This window comes from Grus americana, chromosome 13 (genome assembly GCF_028858705.1).
Source record: "Grus americana isolate bGruAme1 chromosome 13, bGruAme1.mat, whole genome shotgun sequence".
Classification (NCBI taxonomy): domain Eukaryota; kingdom Metazoa; phylum Chordata; class Aves; order Gruiformes; family Gruidae; genus Grus; species Grus americana.
Window position 1 is genome coordinate 10,749,682 of NC_072864.1, and position 10,333 is coordinate 10,760,014.

A 10,333-nucleotide genomic window follows, 5' to 3' on the forward strand; every position below is an offset into this window, starting at 1 on the left:
AAAAGATGCTGTTGGTACCCAGATAAAACCAGGCTTTTATCAGGAGACTTAAGCAGGAAGAGCAGGGGAAAGAACAAAAGGTATTGTGGTAAATTGCTGTGAAGATGGACGGCACTGTACTGTCACCAATACTTGGTATAAAACATTAGGCTGCCTCAAACTTTTTTACCAAAATGTTCGTGCCATTAAAAAAGGGAGAATAGCTGATAAAATCCAACAGCTTATTTGCAAATAAATAATTAATTCTTTGTTAGTAAAGATATGCCTTGTAGGCATACAGATGCCTTCTGTATCTGTAAAGCAACATTTGCCTCTGAGGCTACATCATGAATTACATTTGTGTTCATGACTTAGAGAAAACCCAGAAAGACTTCAAGATATTCTATTCCTGCTAGCAACAGGTATTAAAAACCCAGATACTAGAATTAGTAAAAAAAAAAAACCAATACAGTTCTACCTTCATGTCACTGCCAGCCTTGAAAGGATGACTTCAAAAAGAATTAGAGAGAAAGCATTTCTGGTTTAGAGAATATGTAAGTGTTTGTGTGTATGCAAACACCTATGTACATGTATTTTTTAATAAAGTCCGTAGGGACACAATGGGTCATGAGATGCTTCCCAAAACTCTGGAAACAAGAAGAACGCCAGTTCCCGATTCCTCACAGGTTTATACCTCTGTGGTTAGTCTGACTGAAGCCAGCAGGGCTATAAAAGCATCTACATCCAAAGATTTAAATCCAGACTCAGCCAGTTTTTGGTTTTTGGGGGGTTTTTTGGCTAACCAAAAGCCGTTACCAAGAAATGAGCCTTTCAATCCCTTCTTATTGTTACAGAGTATTCAATTCCACCATAAGTGGGTGTTCACATGAAACAAGTTGTACCTGGGACTAGAGAAACATCAAAACCTGGCAAACACTAGTACTAAAAAAGTCGTCATGTTTTATGGACAAACATTTTGATAGTTTTGCAGGAACTGTTGCTGTGACCTACATTTCACCAGCAAACATGCACTTTGTGAACATTGGCACAGTGTTTTTAGCACAATTCAACACTCAAATCTTTCCAGAGAGGTTTCTGCTGTGTTACCTGCACACCCAGTTTCATCCAGTCTGATCCTGCACAATTGTGACTCGCTGCTGCCCTCTTTATTCCAATATCGGCTCTAGTGCATAACAAATACTGCAGTGCCGGGAATCTGTCTCGGTGACTCTGTCTCCATTATTTGAGTATTTGTCCTCTCTTCTCAGCAAAAATAACCTGGAGAAAGTTATGCTTCATTCAGGAAAAAAAATATCCCTGTAGTGGAGGGGGTGGGAAAACACAACAAAAAGCACAACTGACTCACTGAGTGCTCCCTTCCAACAAACGACGTGAAGTTTTGCCACCCAAAGTGCTGTAATCAGACATTAAAATGTAGCTGTTTCCTTTCGGCTTTAATGAAGCATCAGCAAATGGATAACATATCTATAGCCTCTCTCTTTCTGTCTGTCTCTGGGAGGTAGGTGCAAACTCAAGTAAGGTTCACAAAATGGATTCAGATGTGACCAATTTGTAAATTCCCAGGCAGCTATCCGGAGAAAGCTTACCGTTGCCAAAAACGTGCACTTTGGAACATCACTGAACGCCTTCTGTGTTTACAGCAATGGTTTCGCTTCATTCAGTTCCCTCAAGAGAAAGGATCAGAAGGACATCAGAGAAATATTAAACGTTACAGTGTTTAAATGAAAGCACCAGCACTAGTGCTCTTGCTCCAGCTGGTTAGCAGGGAGAAACACCCACAAATGCTCTCCCAGGGCAACTGCAGCATTTTCCTAAGGTATTTTGAACAGTTATTTCAGTAGGAAAACCCCCAAATCTTAATTTCCTAGATAAGGTTACATAATAAAGTAAACCCATGAGCAATCCAGCTCTGCCTTGAATAGGAGAGACATATTAAAAATGGCTTTTGGAAGGTTAGTTTTCCAGTACCATGTAAAGCACCAGCTTTGCATTAGTGATACGCAAATACAAATTTAATTCATGGTCAACCTGTTTTTTTGCCAGTTAACTTGCTTGGGATGTTTTGGGGTTTTTTTTGCAGTTTGTCTTGTTTCTTAAACCAGCAAAAATTAAAGGATTCACTGAAGTGTCATTTTTAATGCTGAACATTAACCACAAACGTTCCTTTTGGCCAAAACCAAAAAAGTTCCTACAACTCTGCTCTTCACTTGTAATAAAGAGTCGGACAGTCTATTATTTATTCTGTTTCATTATTTAGTCTACACAATGTACTGAAAAATAAGAAACAGCAATGCTAACCCAAAGAGTACAATTCATCCCAAATCTTCATTTATACATGTAATGCCAGCAAAGCCCTTCAGCATGACTGTAGCACAGCAGCAATCCCATTTTTTATGCTCTGAAGGAAGAAAAGTTTTTTCCAACAAACTTGTTAAACTTCAGCCATTATTTACTAATAAGAATACCTGTATGTTTTCTTGTTCTTTGCTTATGTATAATATCCATGAAACAGATTAACGTGCTATCACACGTTTTAAATGGCAACTTATCACTGAAAGACAACGACAATGAAACAGATGCAGCAGAGTATTTTGGGTTTCCCCCAAAACCCTCTTTCTCCAAAAAAGGGTATGAAGTAGAGTACTAAAGTATCAGTCTATGAATCATGCCATGAGCAACCAGAACTACCACCATTTCTGAGCACCAAAGCCTGACATTCATCCTCTGAGCAGCAGAGAGGTTGGAAAGGCGATGGTGTTCAGAAACAGCAGAGAGTCAGGAGGCTTGGAGATGCCATTTATAACTCATTACCATGTAAAAAACAGTCCCACAGCAGAGTACCGTAACACAAAACAAGCAGAGTCCTGAATTAATGAATGAATACTTTGATCACGATTCCCTCTGTATTTTTCAAACTCTCCTTATTCACTGAACAAGGGTGAAGCTCCCTGTATGACCAGCAGCAAGCAGCTCTGTGCAGCACCATCTCCCTCCCATTACTGCTGCCTCCAGTTAAACAATGACGTGACAGCAGTGACACAGAACAGCTGCCCCTAGAAAGTTTACTTTCATGGGCCTGTGAGAGTCTACCATCCACGACTCCCTGCACAATGTCACATCTACCTTTCATGCTGCTCAGGGCTTTTAAAAGTCTCCAGAGCCGCACTGGTGGCATGCAACGGGGAAATAGTAAACCTCCTACCTCCAGATTACTTTTGAGGGTATTTTCTGCCACAGTGGAAGACTAAAATAGATCAGAAGGCCTGCTTTCCCATGCCTCCCTCCACCCCCCAATTATTGGCAAAGTCTCTTCATGGTTGTGAATGCTTCATAGGGCTCGTAAGGAACAGTAAATAAATAAACAAATAAACAAAGCCTATCTCAAACACTACTCCCTCCACATTCACCTTTTGCTGTAGCCTCAAGCTCTGAAATGATACAAGGGAGGGAAAAGGAATTCAAATGTATACATAGAAGTCTATATAGCTACAGTGTAAATGCTTGAAAATGTAACCCATGAGAATACTAACTGCATGCTCAAGAGGCCAGTTGCATGTAAAAAGATTTCAGTTGCTAAGTTAAGACTCCAGGTTAGGTTGTAAGAGCTTTAAGAATTTGTGCTCAGGTGCCTCCCTAGTTTATTTCTAGATATTTTGTTCATTACCACTTTGCCACACAACTCAGTTTGCTGAACTAAATCAAACAGCCTTGCGCTTGCTGTAGATACATTTCTGCGAGACAGATGGGCCAAGATGACCTGTGACAGACACATGCTGCAAAGGAAGCTTACTTGCACCTCTCCTAGCACATTTGACTGTCCTCAGGAGGAGCTCAGCCCTGTAACAGCGTCTGTGGCAGTAACATGCTACGCTGGTGCCAAATACTGACAGCCAGACCAGCTGGCACCACTGCTGCTTGCACACCTGACTTTTCCTTAAGTTCCCTCCTGACAATTGTCATCATCTGCTCATTTACAGGGATCTCCCTCCCCCAGTCCCAGTCCTTCTCTTCCCTTTGGATATTTGCATGTCATCCCTCCTGTAGGTAACCAGTGAGCGCCACAGCTGGCCTCATCAGCAAGGTCAGTAATGATGAACCTTGTTTCCATCCTTGTGTCTATGCAAATGCAAACTTTTGCTGACCTGAACTATGTATTTACTGTGTTCTTGCTTTGCCTGTGGGACAGCAATGTGATAATATTGCCAAAACAGCAAAAGCTTATATTCTCTACTGTGACTTTTTGGAAATGGGACATTTCTGGTAATCCAGCAAAATGCTCTGGTTACATCCTGGGAAAAAAGTCTCCCACATTTCCCACCTGGTTGTCTCTAAGGCTGTACAGGCTGTATGTGCACATCATGGTTTACTGTGCAGTAATTGTTGGTGTGCCCCTATCACAAGATAACTCAATACCCCATGAGTGAGTGGAAAAGCCTGGAGACAAAATGGAAAGGTACAATCAGTAATTTCCAAATACACCTCCCACCCTCATATTGTTTTTTATTTGTTTCTGCATGCTTGACCTTCTGAAGTCTCACTCTAGAAATTTAAACTAGTGCAGATGGTTTTATGAAGTAAAAAAATCTAGGAGAAGTCACAAAGATATCCTGTTCATACATCAAAGCATCACCTGGCAAGTATTTGAAAGGGGGTAAATAATTTTTGAGCAAAAGCAGAGCTGCTAATTTCAACTACATGAATAGCTTCTTGCAGAAGCTAAGCTTTTGTATTTTCCACTGCAAAAGCAAAGATTTGCTGGAATCCAGGCAGCAATAAAGCTCTTGTGTCTATAGACTTATCCAGGTAACATTAAACGCATACCTCTCACAAACAAAGCAAAACACAGGTAACTTAGTGCTATCATCAGCAGAGAACTGATTTTCTCAGATACAGCATCATTCGTAATTCATTATAAGAAGCTGAATAGACAAACAGCCTATGACCACAATCATGGATAGTTACACTGGGAAAGAGACTGTATGGACAATATTTACACACAGAACCCAAAAAGCACTGCAGCTCCACAAGTAAGCATATAAAATTGATATTCTGAAAGAAATTGAATAGACAAAATAATAGCAATTCTTAGGAATGAAGCTAAGTATTATATGAAAAGCAATAACAGCTCTTCGCCTTACAGAAAAACCTCACATAATGGTGCAGGACATTTTGCCAAGGCCTGCACACATACTGAAAAGACTTCTCAGCAGTCTTATTATGGCTACATACAAGCTGACACCAAACCTCAGAGCTGAAGAGTCAACAAAATGACAAAAAAAGATGAGAACCGCATTTTGAAACTTGAGCCTCTCTCTAATTCTGTGCAGAACAAGTTTCCAAAGTTGAGATTTCCAAAATGAGTAAGGCTCAAAGTGCAAAGAGACATTTGTTTCCAAGCCTTTTTGTGGATACCATGGATGTCTGGCCTGCTGATATAGTTTAAAGTTTTGAAGGGAGACAGTGTCATACACAAGAGTGGGTTCCTGTCAGCTGAACGGATAGCTCATTTGTGCAGCGCTGCCTGAAGAGTGGGTGCAAGGACAACACTTAACACTTCTCCTCCTGCCTTCTCTCACTGTCTTTCTTTGAGCAATTTACTTAATCCTCAGTAAGCCATCCACAGAGCTGAAATAGCTATAGCTATCTCCCAGTGGTATCACAAGGAATAATTTGTTGATGTCTGTAAGCTGTTTTGACTCTGTGGTGATGGACACCAGAGAAAGATTTAGAAACAGATGTCTGTGGAGAGGGAGGGAAAAAAAACCTGTGAATGTGTAAACATATAATATTTAGTACTTATATAAATCCAACTCTGTCTAACAGAGAACTTCTACTTAGTAAACATAACTAAAGGATGGTTTCTGAATGAATTGAACTACAACACAAGGTCTATGTGATTTTTCCTTACAGAATTCAAACACAAGGACTATACTTTCCATGATAGTATCCTCAGCAATGCTTGTGAGATAACCAGGAGGATGTTTTGTACTGGACATTTCTTCCCTCCTAAGAACATAGATGAGGTTAAAAGAAGACAGCCAGTCAAGTTGACATAAGGACTGTACTTCAGCAAACAAACTTTGTGTAACAATAAACCAAGGTCAAGATCTTCTTCCCCATTAGCAAAGACCCTCACATACCATGTGTGAGAATCACACAGCTGACACTTAAGGAAGAAGGATTTTTATTTTTTCAATAAAGGTAGAATATTATCAGCAAATGTTAGAAGTGTGACTCACAAGAAGTTTCTCTATGTGACAAAGCCTTGATCTGGGTTTCCACAGGACCGTTAGCCTTAGACACCAGCATATTCCTGCTGCTCCATTCGTAAATGTTAAGATTCAGAGAGTAGTGCCTTGCTGAAGTCAAATGACACCACAATAACCTGCAAAAAATAATGCTACCTCACTTAAAACCTTAATCAGTACTTGAAAAGTGGCTGGCTAATATGTGCATTTACTCTAACTTCCAAGGGAGGTAGAATTTAAAAGTGTTACAAGTCATTCATCTCAGTGAATGAAAAATATAAGCAAATAATAGAAGAGTGCCTGGGGTGAGCACTTCTGAGCTGCTTATCTGGGGCAGTTTTTAGTTACGGTTATGATTCTTGTCATCATCCCACACCACTTCGTACCACAATTAAGGACAGCTGACAAAGTCTTGCAAGGCACAGTTGAGACAAATCACAAGGTTTTCTACAGCATAAAATTTGTTGCTATTATTTCACATTTATTTTCCTTACTGTTTTTCTTGCATTAATTCTTGTCCGTTTCATAACTTCAGGTTCACTCTCTTGGAAACCAGTCTGGTCAAGTAATCCCAATCTCACTCTTTTCCCAAAAATGACAGCAAAGCAGAACAAAATCTCTTCATTTCCAATGGTGCAGACTGGAAAGAACAGAAGGCTTGCAGGAGAGAAATGCACTTGTACAGAGAGAGGGATGACCAAGATGACTCCAACCAGAAGCTCCCAAACAGCAGCTGAGCACAACAGAGATGATGCTCAAAGAACATAGCCAGCCAGATTTAATGAGTAGTTTGACTCAGTCATAACCAGAACAGATAAAGACAACAAGCCTCTTATGTGGCAACTGTAAAGATCTATATCTTGTCCTCCTTTTTTCTTTTTCCCTAATGCCACACAGCACAAGGAACAGAAGTCCTATAAAGCATGGATATTTTGGCACAATTCCTCTCAACAAACAGGAACGGCCATCAAAACACACAGAAGAGTAGATGTTGGGGACTTCACTGGGACATGGGATCCCCATGTTCAAGACTCGTCTTGCCAGACTCTAGTGACCTCAAGTGAAAAACTCTGCTTTGTCTCAGATATAGCAGGCACTTGTTTTCTCACATCCCAAATGCAAGCAATCTTTCTTCTTCCAGTGCTTACTCCCCCCGTCTCACTTGTCCCAGAGATGTTCCAGTAAAGTGATACATTTCGATTACATTTCGTTCAGCCCAAAATAGTCTGACAATCTCTAATCTTAGCATTTACCTTCTCTCCTTATTCCCTGTGGTCACATCAATTTGAACTGTCCTGTGTGAAAAGTTATTGTCTTGGATACAAAAGCACAGCACAGAATATTTATAATACTTAGGAGACTAGCAAATTTGTGTGTTGCTGAACATGGAGACTCACTAGATAAAATCCACATGCACAAGCAAAACTGGGACAAAAATCTTAGTTTTAAGGTTAGGAAGAGCCTTTTACTATGGATCTCAAAATGAACTAGCTGTAACCTTTGGATCAGTGCAACGGATGTATTCCTTACACAAGGGACACTGCCTGAACACAGACCTACCATGTGTTTAATTCAATTAATATTTTATTCATGAAAAAAATATATTGTGTTTAAAAAACCTGGTAAATACATCCCCTCCATATTTTCCTAAAATATACTTAAGATTATATTATTATCTTGCATCAAAACTAGGTGACACTTTAACAGTCTTTTATGCAAATTTCACATTTACGTGGCCATTTGTCAGGTATTGATATAACTGAGCCAAAACATTGAAATCACCAAAATACAAATATTAGTAATGAAATAATATTACATTTGGCAAACAGAGAAATATAACAAATGGTTACATTTACTGCAGGAGTGTTTGAATACAAGTTTTCCAAATAGCAAAACATGAAATCACCTTGCATTCAAAAATGCAGCTGTTCTGCTATTAAGTAGGAAATAGACTTTTTAAACTTAAATCTTGTTAAACATGTAGGGAAAGTTTTGGCAAGACAGATTGTTTTCCATCATTAGATGAAATTTTGAAAGCTGCTTCCTAGCAGAATATTTCATTGCAAATATTTTGGACACTTTCATCTGACCTTAAAGTTAACTGAGATCTGTGCTTGCATCTCTTACAGTTACAAGATAAATAGCAGATTTCTGAAGATAAAAACAGCTCTCCTTTCCAAGGCAAAACCAGGTTTTCAGAGGGAAAAGTGCTAAAATAATTCACAGGAGTAGACACATCTTTTTCTTTTCTTTTAAAGAAATAAGACCTTCATATAGTTACAATTGTACAGTGGTTTAATTTAATGTCCAAGATCTCATTTAAATCAAAACTTAGCTTCTAAAACATAGAGATTTTTTTAATACTCAAGTGTCTGGTGGACATGCAATATCCACTGCCCAATTTAATTTCTATGAACCTCTGGTTAGGACTTTGTTATCCTTGAATACCTGAAGCAGTGCAGCACATTCCCTTCCTTGGGGACATATTCATGCTTCACAAAAAGAAGAGGACGCAACATGGTTATAGTGCAATATCATGTAGTCTCATACATCAGTGTGTTCCTTGACCAGAGTTGCATTATTTGGGACGATTGCACAGAGAAACCCACTCTGCCCCTTAGAAGCTCATCAACTCCTGCTGTCTCAGACCTCTCAGAGATGAGATTCATTCCCAAGGTAAGAAGAGGCTACTGGCTACAGACTGCTTTGATAAATGAGAAATCAACAGCAGGAGCAGGTAATTGTACCAAAGGGCTCTATCATCCCCATTAGAAACAAACCAACCTACCAACCAACCCAAAACCCACTTAAACACATTGTGTTTGTATGACTTCAAGGCATGAGACAAGTAAGTTGCTCTTCCAGGGGTGGGAACCATCATGTGCAAGAGGCAAAGCAGCAGCTACTTCCTTGCTGACATTCAGGACACAACAGAGGATTCTCCTCCCAGTCATGGGCTTTAACCACAAAAATCCACCTGAGTAACTCCTAAGTAAAAAAAATGGCTCAGAGCTTTCAGCAAAGCATTAGAGAGTCCTCAAAAACATGAAATATATTCCTTGGTCAGTGCAATGAGAATAGAGTCATATTTCAAAAAAAATTGACTGAATTTATCAAAGATATTCCGAGGATCACAGATTAACATCTGTTTGCAAGTTCAAAACTGAGACTTCCTTTGGAACGACTGCCTTTTCTACTAGTTATGCCTCATTCTAACATTAGGGAAAAAGAAGTGATAAAAACTAAGCTGATCCAGAGAAAACAAAAAGGGGAGGAATCCCAGTAATTATTTTATTCCTCTCACGTCTTAGAATATTTTTACTAGCCCTTCTAGTACAGGTCTTAAAGTGTTTTGTTTCAGATCTCAGGACATGCAATCTCTCCACTGCACTCCCTAAGCAAAAACTGCACTCAAATTACTAGGAGACCTCAGACAGTGACATTTACTTGGTGTTCTGGGGAAGGGGCAACCCAGTCACTCCCCTTGGAAGAGAATACCCACATCCAGAACAACACTGCTGGTAGCTGGAAAACACACATACTTCTTAAGGCTTTCCAAGTGACACATCAAAATAGATAACACACAGAGGAGTAATTCACAGATTGTTTGCTGGACTCAGCTGTACTGGATATGCCCAAATTGCACAGGGAGAATCAGTTGTATTGCGAAGGTCGGCGAAGATAGGTCTAAGACTTCATAGGAAATAGGTGATGTTTCGGTGCCCCCAGCCAGTGGCTGTGCCACGGTGAGCAGAGCAGGACGCTTTGCTCAGAACTTGGATGAGATAAGGAAGGTGAAAAAAAAAGAAACTGGAGACGATGCTCTGTATGATCATAGAATCATTTAGGTTGGAAAAGACCTTTAAGGTCATCAAGTCCAACCATTAACCTAGCATTGCAAACTCCACCACTAAACCATATCCCATCTACAGATCTTTTAAATACTTTCAAGGATGGTGACTCAACTGATACTGCGGAATCGCATTGCTGTGGACGTAGATGGCATGGTGTTGCAGCCTGCCCTCTCTCAAAGGTAGGCACCTGGGCCAGTTTTCAAACAAGACCAAGTAAGTGGGACTTTCTTC